Source organism: Marmota marmota, unplaced genomic scaffold (genome assembly GCF_001458135.2).
Source record: "Marmota marmota marmota unplaced genomic scaffold, marMar, whole genome shotgun sequence".
Taxonomy (NCBI): Eukaryota; Metazoa; Chordata; class Mammalia; order Rodentia; family Sciuridae; genus Marmota; species Marmota marmota.
In genome coordinates this window covers 10406319-10420619 of record NW_026000005.1, presented here as the reverse complement: position 1 = coordinate 10420619, position 14301 = coordinate 10406319, and positions in this window count along the sequence as shown.

Genomic DNA, 14301 nt, shown 5'->3' with positions numbered 1-14301 from the left:
TGGAAGTTAGGAAACTTGGCAAATCCCTGTTAACTACTGATCTGATCATGGCATCTGCTCAGACTGTAGAGGCCTCTACTTGGTTTTGCAGTGACCTTGAACAGGCTCTCTGCTTCCTCCTACAGGGGTTGAGCTGGATTTGGAGGTCTGTCCTGAGTTCTCACAGTTGAAACTAAAGGCCTGTGACTTTGTAACATGAATAGAACCATATTAGCAAGAAAAGGTTTCAGCTCTGAATGTCAGCATTTGCCAGACTATGGGCCTACAGGGAGAAGCCCTGTGTAAGAGGAAGGAGCATGGAGTTGGTAAGGCAATAGGAATTTTTATAGTGGCTACTTTAATTTTTGCAGACTACTGCTCAGAGCAGGAAGAGAAGGAAAGTGGAGAAAACTCACTGCTGGTCCAGAGAGGCTTTGCTATCTACTGCCCCAGGGCTTAGAAATAGGGCAGGGGTAGGTGGCTCCTGTGCTGGGAGTGGGGGACTACCTCTGGGTGCACTTTTAAATAGGGAGTCAAATATGTACCAGGTCCATTAGAAAACAAAGGAAAGAAGTGAATTAGAAATAGGAAAATATTATTTAGTATGCAATGACACTTTCAAAAGTATCCCTCATATTAGTTCCCTCTTAAAAGCAGTTTGATTCTTTTTTATTTTTATTTTTTCATTTTCTTTTTGTTCCATGCAGGCTTCTCATCATGGTTATTAATTTGGTTCTTTCAGCATACTCTTTTTTGTTTTTAATATTAAACACAGGAGAGTAATCTTCATTTTCAAAGACATATGCCTGCCCCTTATTCTTGGCAAGACATCTGACTTGCTTGATATTCCTTTCGTTGTCCCCTATTCTTTGCATGAGAGGTTACTTTCCTATAAGGTGTACATGAGGCAAGAAGCATGCTCAACGGTGCCTGAAAGCCCTGTTGGTGAGGTTGTAGGTTATGTTGGGGGCTCTGATCAGCTGAGGAGTATGCATGTAGGCCAAGGGTGGTGCGATTCCATTTGACTCATGAATGTGGGCCCTGTGTTGCCAGATCATTTGATCTTTCAAAAGTAGAAATATAGAATATTGTGAGAAATTTCCAATTTCTTTCATGCTGTCAACTAATTTGAAAATGGTAAACATACTTTGCTAGCTAAACAAACTACATCCATGTGCTACCTATGAGCCACCTATGGACTGACTATTTTTGTTTAGTTCTCTAAAGGGATGGTTTGTGAACAAGAGAAAACTATTTGAATAAAGCCAGTAAGTATAAAAAGAGAGGAGGTATAAGCACAAGAATGGCAGTCAGGAGAACAGAACAGAAAGAACTGGGCAAAGATTTGTGATGAAAAATTTCAAATTATCCTTTATTGGAGATCACTTAAGATCAAATAATCTATGCATTTATTACCTGCCATGTGATGACAATGAGAATTTTATCATATAGTCCCTTTATTCTGTATGTTTATACTGTTGGGTTATAAGATGAGGATAATTTAAAAAAAAACCTTAGAGTTTTCCTGAATTATAAAGATAATCACTCCTGTTTTTTAAAATGCACAGAATTTTAAAAGTTTCCTCTTCTGATCCCACTCCCTGAATCCTCAGAAGTACCCAGTGTGAACACTTTAGGATTTACTATATTTCCTTCTTAAGGAAGTTTTTTTTAAAAAAATACCTTTCGTAACATCATTTGATGAGTTCACCAAGATTATATCTCCATATACTGATCTACTTATAGTTATTATTTAATTACTTAAATAATTGTTATTTATTGAATTATTAAATTTATTAAATTATAAATGTTATTAAATAAATTATTTATTAAAAACTTTAGAGATATATAACAGAGGAAAGTAGATATATAAATTGTCTAACAAATTGATTATGATTAAGAAATAAATGTAGTCTAGGATTCTTTTCGGCTAAAATGGAAAACCACTGAGTTTACTTCCCCACCAATGATACTTACTTCAGACTCACAATAACCTTAATTAAACATTGCTTGCCCTTTCATAATGCCTTTTTTTTCCCTCTTGATCCACCTTTGAGAATAATCTTGGCTATCAGAACATTTTTGTGTTACAGATAGCAGTTCAAGAATAGAGTTGAAATGTTAGAACTTTGTGACAACACAGGCATTTGTCACAAGCCTGAACCGGCTGTGTTCAGTCAAACTTTACACGTTAAGTGACTTTTTTCCTTATATGGAGACTTGTTTACAATTTCCAAGTCCAAAAGGGTGCAAGTATTTTATCTAAAGAATGGACAAATGAGGATCAAAGTACAAGTCAGTGCTTTTGTCCACGTTCTTTACCCGGGCCTCTCTGGAAGTTACTATATATTTTCTATTTAAACATTTTCCTTATTGCATTTTACTGAGAGAAAAGGGCATGGCAAAGTTTACAAAGTAATTATGTTCAACATTGTCTTAGGTGATGGTTGTCTGTCCTTAATTCACGGATGCAGTTGCAGTGATAACACAACAGTTGCTCTAATTGAAGATTTAATAGATGTCTTATAGTAACTAAAACACTTAAGAGATATCCGTGTTTGAAGAACTGATTTTCAAAGCCCTTATAATAAATGACCTCTAATAAGCAAGGCATATCACATTTTAAGTCAACCCCAATAGAATATTTGAGCTTAATGTGTATATATTCTAGAAAGAATCTTTGTCCAATAATAGATTTAACTTTTAATTTAGTATTATGTATTTACCAAATAGACACACATTTTCTTTTTGTTAATTCTAAGGTATTTAATTTAAATATATTAACAGTAGGAAGGAACTGATATTTGAATATTGATTATTCATTAAACATATTTTGTTCATGTAATCCTCACCATAACTCAATAAAGAACATATTACCTGTGCTTTTTAGATGAGAATTCAACTCTTACAATTAATGCCATATACTTACATAGCTAATAAGAGGTTGAACAGAATATAAAGCAATATAAAGACAGTCTCTAAAGGCTGTCTTCTTTCCTCAATACTGCACAACAATGAGTCTTTTTCTATTGGGAAGTGCCCCCAAATCCTTAATGTTCTCAATGGGCCTATTTTATAATAACTTACACAGGGAAATGGGTATAATTATTAATCATTGAACATGAAGATTTTTGTGTTTCCAAGGAGCTAAAGTTTTTTCTATATTCATGGCTGCCTGTTTTAAACACCTTGGTTAGTCCTGTGCAAGACTTAATAATATTTGGGGACTTTTCTCATATGTATATGAGCTGGTATAGGGAAAATCGTGGCAGAAAGAACTGGGTTCAAATTTTAGTCTTGTCAATTATGCTTTGGGGAAAAATGTTGAACATCTCCAAGACTTCTGTTCTCCAGTTGTACAATGGAAATAGTAACATCTTACAGAGGATTAGCATTTTTAGCCCAGTACCTAAGATATAGCCCCAATAAATATTGTTTCATAAATTCACAAACGTAGATATTCTTTGTTCCAATATAACTTACTACTCCAGTATAACTTATGTTCCAACTTATTATGTTCCAATATAACTTATTACCTAATTTATTCTTATGCAAAGTTGTCATGTTTGAAAGTAGATGAGAGGATATTGACCTATAAACCCTAGCACAAAAGTCTCATCACAGGTACAAACCAGCCTTTTTGGAGAAGCTTGGAACTATTGGGGGAAGTTAGCAGAAGTATTGTACACAGAATAGCTGCTCCTGTCTAGCTATGCAGACTTCTGTGCAATGCATCTGACATGGCAATGTTTGCAAACAGATGAGTAAAGAGTGAATAATTTGTCTGGAGGGAGCTAATACTCCTAGTGAGGGTGTGGTTCTCCAGTGAAAAGCTTTCTAGTTTTTATACTGAAATTGGAACTCTGATTACCTGTGTGCTGCCCACCCATCTTAAAAGCCTACCCAGTGGCGTGACTTGCTTATTTAGACGAAGCCCTCCCTGAGTGAGATCTGTTAAGAAAATACAATCCGGGGGGGATGGGGTTGTGGCTCAGTGGTATAGTGCTTGCCTGGCATGTGTGAGGCACTGGGTTTGATTCTCACCACCACATAAAAATAAATGAATAAAATAAAGGTATTGTGTCCATCTACAACTAAAAAACAAACAAACAAAAAACAACCCACACAACAGTTGAGGAAATTCATATGAGCTACTTGAATTCATCAACCTAGTGTTTCATAAGTATGAACAAGTAACCAAAGATGGTCAGATCTCGGGAAACCAGTAGCACCAGAGAGTGGAACTAAGGTGAACAAAGTGATGAACCAAAAAGAAAAGAAAATTATTCATAGAAGATAAAAATGTAAAAGTTCTAGTTCCTATTCTCAAAGATCCAAGAGGGAGGGTACATATAAATTAAGTATGAGGTTTTATGAAAAAATATAAAGAGGAAATTATTAGAAATTAAAATGTGACTGCCTTTTCCTAGTCAATAGAAGTCCGAGACAAAGATAAAGAAACTGAGAGGGGGAAAAAAAGTAATCCTAAAGATCAATCTAGGGTATCGAGTTATCTTTCTATTGAGAAATCAAGTAGAGGTAGCAGAAAAAAACAAGAAGATAAATTGGAAAGGAGGGAGAAGCTGGATTACCTTAATGATATTACAAGAGGTTCCTGTGTTTTTTTTTTTTTTTTTTTTTTTTTTTTTTAATGGAGGAAGAAAAACAACTACAAACTTCAGGGGGAAACTCACAGAGTTGTACAAGAAAATCATATTTCATATATGAAACAAAGTAAATTGTGACATGATGCTGAGAAATTGTTGAAGTGAAAGGAAAACAGGTTTATTTCAATGATTTAAATCATATCCTTTGAATGGCATAGTTTACCTTGAATAAGATTGTGTTTCTTTTTTCCCCCATTTTTTATTGGTGCCCTATAGTTGTACATAATGGTGGGATTTGTTGTTACATGTTTGTACATGCACACAGTGTAACAAGATAATTTAGCCAATATCACTCCCTAGTATTTCCCCTTTTCCTACCCTCTAACCTCCTCTACTCTACTGATCTCTCTTCAATTTTCCATGAGATTTCTCTACCACCACAAATTTTCTTTTCCTTTTTCTTCTTTAGTTCCCACATTTGAGGGAAAACATACAACCCTTGGCTTTCTTAGTTTGGCTCGTTTCACTTAACACTCAAATTCCATCCATTTTCCTGCAAATGACAAAATTTCCTTCTTCTTTATGGCTAATAAAGTTTCATTATATATAGGGCTGGGGTTGTGGCTCGGTGGTAAAGCGGTTGCCTAGCAAGGCCCTGGGTTCGATCCTCAGCACCACATAAAAATAAATAAAATAAAGGTATTGTGTCCAACTACAAATAAAAAAATTAAAAATTCCATTGTGTATAAATGCCACATTTTATTTATCCATTCATGCATTGATGGACATCTTGACTGGTTCCATAGTTTGGCTATTGTGAATTGTGCTGCTATAAATATGGGAATACATATATCACTACATATTGTATATGTATTATATATCAATATGATATAATACAATATGATATATTATATTATATATCAATACATATTATCATTCTTTAGGATAAATACCAAGGAGTGGTATACCTGGGTCTTATGGTGATTCTATGCCTAGTCTTTTGAGGAACTGCCACACTAATTTCCATAGTGGTTTTACTAATTTATAAAGGTTATATTTATTACTCCTGAGGTCCAATCAAAATACAATTGGTCATCTGTGGCTGTGGATTAAAAATATTCAGGGTGGGGGACTTGCATCTGTACTGAACATGTACACACTTTTTTTCTTGCCGTTACCTAAGCAATGCAGTATAATAACTATTTACACAGTATTTACATAAAGTATAGAGGAGTATCATGTATGTTATATGCAAAGACAGAACTACACTATTTTGTACAAGGAACTTGAACATCCATGCATTTTGGTATTTGCAGGGGTTTTAGAACCAATATGGTTGTGCATATGAGGGATTATTGTGGTTGATTTTGCAATGAATAATATTAACATAATAACATTCTATATACCATTTGTTTCTAATTTTTATAATTAACTTCTAAACCAAGTTCAGAATATTGATAAAACTAAGATGATACTTTATAAAAAAGAGACTATTAAAAAACCCAAGACTAAAAATAATAAGTCTTTACTAAAAAAAACAGGGCTTTATTTAAAAAAAAAACTTTAAAAAAAAGCCAAGACACTGTAAAATAAGGACAGAGTATGCTGTAAATGTTATAAATACAGATAGTTTAAAAGTTATAGCTGACAAAACCTAGCAATTGGAGGTGAAGAAAGTAGGGTTCTTATTTTCTCTCTAGATCCTAATACCTCTTTGTTTCTGTATATTTATGAACAATCTTATTCTTCTCAAATACAATTCTTGAGGAGCCCAGTGATTCAGTAATTGAGAGAACAACTTATATTGTTAATTAAAACAATACAGGTTTGGAAGGTATGAGGAGACTTTTTCATGGCCTACTATTGTGATGTGTTAATGTCATTGGATTGACTAGATATGTAACAGATTGCTTTCTTTAGAAAGTTAAAAGTGTATTTGCCTACAGAGGAAGGAAAAGATTGTATTGTCTTAGAACACATATATGTTAATTTAAATATAATATACATATGTGTAGTAATATGTAATAAATCATTCTCTTTCATCATACACAAATATGTTGACCTCAGCTTGTAAATTATTTATATCCAATACGTCTTTTTTTTTTTAACTCTTCTCAATTCTAATTATTTTTTTTCTCTTTCCTGTCAGTGTTTCATTTATCTCTCTCATGCCCTACAATTCTTAAAACTTTTGGAGCATTGCTTTTTTTTTTCTTTTTTTGAGAAAATAAATGCTTAGCAATGCATACAGGTTCTAGAAACAGTTTTAGACAATATGTTGAATTCAGAATGGTGACGTGTTATGTAATATTTTGTAGAACTTGTAAACTTAATTCCAAAAGATTGACTAAATAAACATTCAGAAAGACATGAACTGACTGTGTCAACATTTATAGAATAATAGTCACACAGTTTTCATGGGATCATTATAAGCTAGTGCTTTCATTGGCTGGAAGAGCATGTGGAAATCCCACCCTACCTTGAAACACAGGGAGGCAAGCTAAAGATGAGACCTGAAAATGGAAATAATGCCAACGGATCTCTCTTGTTGGTGTGAGGAGGAGTAAAGCTGTAACTTTTCCTTTAATACCATCCTGTCCTATTTGAATTTTTAAAAGCAGCAGTATAACCATCAATACCACAAACTAGTACTGTGCCCTAAGATGTTTATGAGTATATTAACAGTTTGGCTATGGAAGTTAGGTCTGTCAACTTTTTTCATTGAGAGGGTTCCTTTCTCACTTTATTTTATATTTCATGTGAATATCCAATAGTTACTAGTTAGAGACTATTTCTACCCACATTCATATCTGTTACTGTAGTTCAAAAGCACTGGCTGAAAGAAAACATCATGTAAACTGATAAGAGGAGCTTATTGTGAAATATTCTAAGTATAGTTCAGTGCAAAACATTCTTCTTTTTCAATATGAAAACAGAGTTCACTGGCAAGTTGGGAGCTGAAATGAAGCAGACCCGAAGCAGACCTTGAGTAAATGCTCTGTTAGCTATTCCTCATCAGCACAGGCATTGGAGGTAGACACCTATTGCTGGATGAATTATTCTCATTTCAAGCTTGCAAATGTAGGAAATGAGAGTTCCAGAAAAGTAAACATGCTCCCAGTAACAAATGAGTATTTTTTGTCAAGATCAGACTTAAACAGCAAAAACTGCAAGAAGGATTCAGAGGGATATTTATTTATTGAGCTCCTTTATCTTGCTTAGAGTAGACAGATCCATAAAAAGGTCATTACTTTGCATTTTTACACAAATCTTAAAACCATTGGAATAAAACACATCTTATTATAAAATCCACATGACGGAAACCTCAGGTAGGAGGATCACAAGTTTGAGACTAGCCTGGGCAACTTAGGGAGACTCTGAAATAGGGATGTGGCTCAGATGTAGAGCATCCCTGGTTTCAATCTTCAGTACTGCAAATAAATAAATAAATAAATAAATAAATAAATAAATAAATAAATAAATTCACAGGCAATTGTCCCTTACAATATATCTTTCTAGAGAAGGTTAATTTGAATTCCTGAATAGTGTGGTCATTAGGTGATTGCTATATACCAGTCACTGAGGATGGAACAGGAAAAACAAAATAAATCAGATACCAAGAACATTCATTGGTATTTATTGAGGATGGGCAACACATATAAAAACATTTCTTGACTTTGTCACATGGTGACATGAATTTTAATGATGTCACAATTTTCATCGCCATATAGTATCCTATTACATTTTGTCCCTTATTTAGTTAGTCCCTTATAAAAGGATAGTTATGTTGTTTTCAATTTTTTTGCCATTTTAAATAATGCTGTGATTAACATCATTATGTACATATTTTTGGATAGCTGGCAATAATCTCCACAGGTAAGGCCCTAGAAAAATGGCTAGACTGTATTATAATGCACATGAAATTTTGATGCACAAATCCCAATATTTTCTCCAGAAACGCTGCACCAATTTCAATCAGTGTCTTTCTACATCTTTGTCAACACTGGATTTTTAATCAATTTATTATATCTCTGCCAATGAAATAAAAATTGTTTTTATTCCAATGTGCATTTCTTTAATCAATAGTAAGTTCAAATATCTTTTTATATTTTTCCTACTTTTCTCATTTTTATGAATCACCTGTGCATGTTTTCTATTGGCAAGTTTATCACCACCTGGTTGATACGTTAAGAAAAGATATTTTGGGCTGAGGATATGGCTCAAGCGGTAGCGCGCTGGCCTGGCATGCGTGCGGCCTGGGTTCGATCCTCAGCACCACATACAAACAAAGATGTTGTGTCCGCCGAAAACTAAAAAATAAATATTAAAAAATTCTCTCTGTCTCTCTCTCTCTCTCTTTAAAAAAAAAAGAAAATATATTTGTCATTGAGTGTGTTAAGTCTGCCTGTCATATGCACTATGATTATTTCACCTCTTTGCTTATTGACTTTAACTATGGTTTTAAAATACTCATGAATCAGGTCTATCAGTATTTTCAACGTTGATTTTGACTTTTGCATGGGCTGTAAAAAGGCTTCTCCACATTAAGAATTTTTTAAGTTAGTATTTTCCTCTGGTTCTCTCATAGTTTTATTCATATTATTTAAGCAATTTAGAATTAGCTGTGATATAAAAGTGAAGTAGGGTTTCTACTAGTCACCTGTGTTCTCTTGTTGACTTAAAATTCTGTAGATCAATTAAAAGAAAAAAAAATCATGGAGTTAGGCTTCGTAGGTCCAAGTTCTGTTCTCATTGCTTACAAACTAGCTAAACATGTTTTCCCATATGTAAAATAGGGCTAATGGCATCCATCTCTTGGAACTGTTTTCAGGACTTACACGTCAGTACATGTAAGAGCTTAGAATAATACATTGCACATGATAAGAACTTACTAAACGGTAGCTATCATTGGACACCAAATTCACACGTGGAACTATTTCTAGTCTTTAGTCTGTTGCACTCACTAGAGTCTAGAAATTCATAGGGCAGGACCAGTCCTAGCTTTATGACATATGTGTGGACAAGTTCTTTTAATTTTTCAGGATTTTCTTCATTCTCCTAGCATGTTTATTCTTCTAGATCTTTCCTTCACTTGCCATTTTGTCACTTCCTAACAAGCCCATTGAGATTTTGATTGTTGTTTTAGAGAACAGATCCTATTAGGAAAATCTGACTTCATGATTTTTAACTTTACTTTCCATTAAATAGTATGTTTTTCTGTTTATTCAAATATTAATAATTTAAACATTAATAAAGATTTAAGGTTTTATTCAATAGGTCATTCCTTGATACTGATTTTTTTTAATCTTTCTAAAATTAATTCATTGTGGCAAAATACATGTGACATAAAATTACTATTTTAACCATTTTTTTAAAGTATACAATTCAGTGGCATTTTTCACAATGTTGTGCATCCATCACCAGCACCCACCTCCAAAACTTTTTCATCTTCCTAAACTGAAACTTTGTATCCATTCAATACCAGTACTCCAAATTGCCCCAACTCCTAGACCCTGGTAATCACCATATTCATTTTTGTCTCTATGAATTTGAATAATATGGTTACCCTATATAAGAGGAACAATACAGTATGTTATTTTAAAACTGGCTCTTTCACTAGCATGATTCTTCCAGGTTCATTCATGTTGTAGCATGTGTCAGAATTTTCTTCCTTTTAAGGCTGATTATTTATTCCATTGTATGCATACCCTGATTTTGTTTATCTATTCATTACTCGGTGAGCACTTGTGCTGCTTCCACATTTTCGCTATTGTGAAAGAGGTTTCTATAAATGCAGTTAGACAAATGTATTTGAACTGCTATTTAATTATTTTGTATATATACCCAGAAGAGGAATTGCTGAATTATATGGTAAGTCTTGTTTGAGGAATCACCATCCTGTTTTCCAAAGCAACTGCACCATTTTATATTCTCAAAAGAGACACAATTGGATTCTATTTTTTCCACATTCTTGCCAAGGCTTTTCATTTTTTGTGTTTTGATAATGATCATCCCAATGAATACGAAGTAGATACTGAGTATTCTGAGCTAAATCTTGAAAGACAAATAGGAATAAACCAGACAAAGGAGAAAAATAATTTAGTAGTGTCTCTTTAGCTGCCAGTAGTCATAGCTATGTTTGGAACATTCCTTGTTTTAGAAATAATGTTTTTCAGCCAATCCACATGAGATACAAGGAATGAACTAAACTAGGGGAAAAAATATGGTCTTTTTTTTTTGCAAAGAAGTTGAGTAGGGCCAGCAGCCAATGCAAGAAATATTTATACAGCTGTTGCCTGAATTAGTCCAAAGAAATTTCTGGTGATTGTTTATAATATGCATATCTAGTTTGTTATGAGCCTATTGACTTAAAAAAAAAATCCCAAGTCCAATATGTTTTCAGTCCATGTATAAGAACCAAAGAAGTCGAATGTGGATTTGTGGCTGATTTGAACTGAGCAAGTTTAAGTAATTCCAGTTTCCTTCATTTGCCATTTAATCCTTTTTTCAACCCATCCCACCTCAACTTCAGAACTGTGGCCTTGGAGTACCATTGCTTGGGTTTAGTTTCCTGCCCAGGTGCTCATATTCTGTGCCCTTTCCAAGCTAACACTAAACAGAGCCTTCTTCCTCAAATGTCAAGTAATGAATAGCTGGATTTAGTCAATCTGTGCTTAGCTAGTGGAAAAATTACCATCAATATACTTCTTTCTCCTCACCGAATGGACCTCAAGGCACTTTTAATCCAGAGTTCTTCAGAGTGTTAGAGATTCATGGTTTTTATTATTATTTTTTATCACTACTTTCTACTACCTAGGAGAATACAATTGCACCCGTTCCTCTTCCAAGCCCTCTAGAAAACTTATGTGTATTTGGGAAAAGGGACTCATTCCACTTTCAGGGAAGACAACAACTTATAACCAGCTGTAAAAATAGTAATGAAGTTATTGCTTTTTCTCTGTCCTACTAGCCAATTTGATTAGATTTCCTGGATATAGCTAGAAAGACAACGCTCATCTGGTATCATCCTCATGTTAAATAAATGTTTGCACTTCCTCAACTTCAAAAAACTGGCATTTCCAGTAAAAAGTTTCTTATGTTATTCAACATAGCCTTATAGGAGATATAGGAAGAATTCTAAAAGGAAAGTAGAATGCAATGAAAAGAAATTACTATGCAAAAAAAAGAGAGAAAAGAAAAATAAAAAGAGCTCTAAAATAAGATTGTGGCAATGGTTGCAACTCTGTGGATATGCTGAAAGTCATCAAACTATACAATTTAAATGGGTGAAATGTTTGGTATATAAATTATGTTTCAACAAAACTGCTTTTAAGAAGCCACAGAAATCCAAATAACTTAATGAGAGCAGGGGCATCCTTGTTAGCTAAATTTGACAGAGTAACTGAATGCTATGAAGAAATCCTAAAATATCTTGAGTGATACCTTTGGAAGTTTATGTATTATATTACTTGTTATTCATAGTAAGTTTATGAGAAAGGAAACATTTTCATCGTTTTTCCCCAAAAGTCTAACCCACATTTATTTGCACTTGTATAATAATAGGCAACAAATACTCAAGTTCACACACATTTATAAAAAAGCAAAGTTAATAATCACTTAGCACACTGTGTGTTATCTTGCTTACATATTCAAGTCTAAATAAACTTCCTTCAATTTGTAAACTTTCACATAATACTTCCTTAAACAAAAATTCTTGAAAACACATATTGTCATGTTTCATTTAGAACCAACACAAAAGTTTAAATTACAAACTAAAAACCAAGTTGAGAAGGTACTTGTACCTCCCTTCACTAGACAGAAGTGATCATTTTAACAGATTATTATCAGACAAGTAACAATAAAGACAAAAGAATGATGCTCCTATAATCAGGAAGAAAACACCTAGCAAATCATACTGTTTGAAGTTATCTACCAGCCATATGGTTTAAATGAGAAACAGGACAATGCTTAGATTGAAACAAAGGAGATTAGAAAATAGTAAATGATTCTGAAGAACAAACTATTCCTCCCCCAAAGCTTCAAAGATTCAACTCTGAGAACTCAAAGTAATTGTCTAAGGCAAATAAAAGTGAGGAACACTTCAAAAACATTGTAATCATGTTCAGTATCTAGTGATAAAAGCTGAAAATGATACCACGAGGATATTTATCATATAAATATCAATGAGGACATCCCAAAATAATGAAAGAAATGGACATTTATTTCTGCAAAAGCAATGTGTGATACAGAATTAGAAGGAAACAGAATTAAAGATTTACCTATTAAAATGCACAGAGTATAGGATATTTTTAAAGATGATAATATTGGTGATCCTGCAATCTGTACACGTCGGAAAAATAAGAATTCATACCCCATTTGAATTAAATGTATGATATATGATATGTCAAGATCATTGTAATATTTTGAGCAACTAATAAAAAAAATAAAGAAAAAAGATGATAATATTATATATAATATTAAAAAATATATATTTAATAATATTATATGTTATAATGGTTATGTAATTCTTACATATTTGGAAGCTACCATAATTTTGATAAATAACTCTTACAAAATATGCAAAAAGTACAAGAATGTCTGGAAAACAATATTTTCCACCTATAGGACTCTGCTTGATAAAAAATTCATCTTTATTTTCACAGATGAGAATTTGATGCTGGAAGGGTTACATACCTCTGAGAGGCTGTGCAGCTGGTAGGGGGTGGACCTGTGACCTTGTATAGTCATCTGAGCTATGGAGGCAGATGACCTAGGCATCTGCCTCCATAGCTCTGCCTCTGAAACCCTAAGCTAATCTGAGCACCCAGAACTGGCTTTGTTTTGACTACCCTTCATGGAAAATAGCAATTACCCAGAATGTCAGTATCATCTCCAAAGAACCGAAAAAGTCCTTTCATCTAGTGGTGGCTTCAATTTATGAAGTAGTTTCTACAAAAGAGTTCTTTACATATAATACATTCTCAATAATCACTAATTTAATAGACATTTTCTGAAAATGATGTCTATCAATTCCCATTCCCCTTGCCCCTTTTCTTCCCCTCTCCCCTCCCCCATTCTCCTTCCTCTATTCTATTGATCTCCCTAGCATTCTTTTATTTATTTATTTATTTTGGTTGGTACTTTCTGTATACACATAAGATGAAATTTCATTTTCCTTATTTTGCTTTAGCTTCCACATATGAAAAGAAAACATTTGACCCTTGATTTTCTGAGTCTGGTTTATTTCACTTAGTATGATGTTCTTCATTTCCATCCATTTAACAGCAAATGTCATTATTTCATTCTTTATGGCTGAGTAAAACTCTGTTGTGTGTGTGTGTGTGTGTGTGTGTGTGTGTGTATATCTCATCTTCTTGATTCGTTCATCTATTGGTGGACACCTCTGATGATTACATAATTTGGCTATTGTGAATTGTGTTGATATAAACATTATAGCAGCTGTATTACTACAGTATGTTGATTTTAATTCTTTTGGATAAATACCAGAGTAGGATAGCTGGTTCCATTCCTAGTTTCTTGAGGAATCTCCATACTGCTTTCTAGAGTGGTTGTATTAATTTGCAGTCCCACCAGCAATGTACCAGTGTGCCTGTCCCCTAACATCCTTGCCAGTATTTATTACTGTGTTCTTGATCATTGCCATTCTGACTAGAGAGAGGTGAAATCTGAATGTAGTTTTGGTTTGCATTTCTCT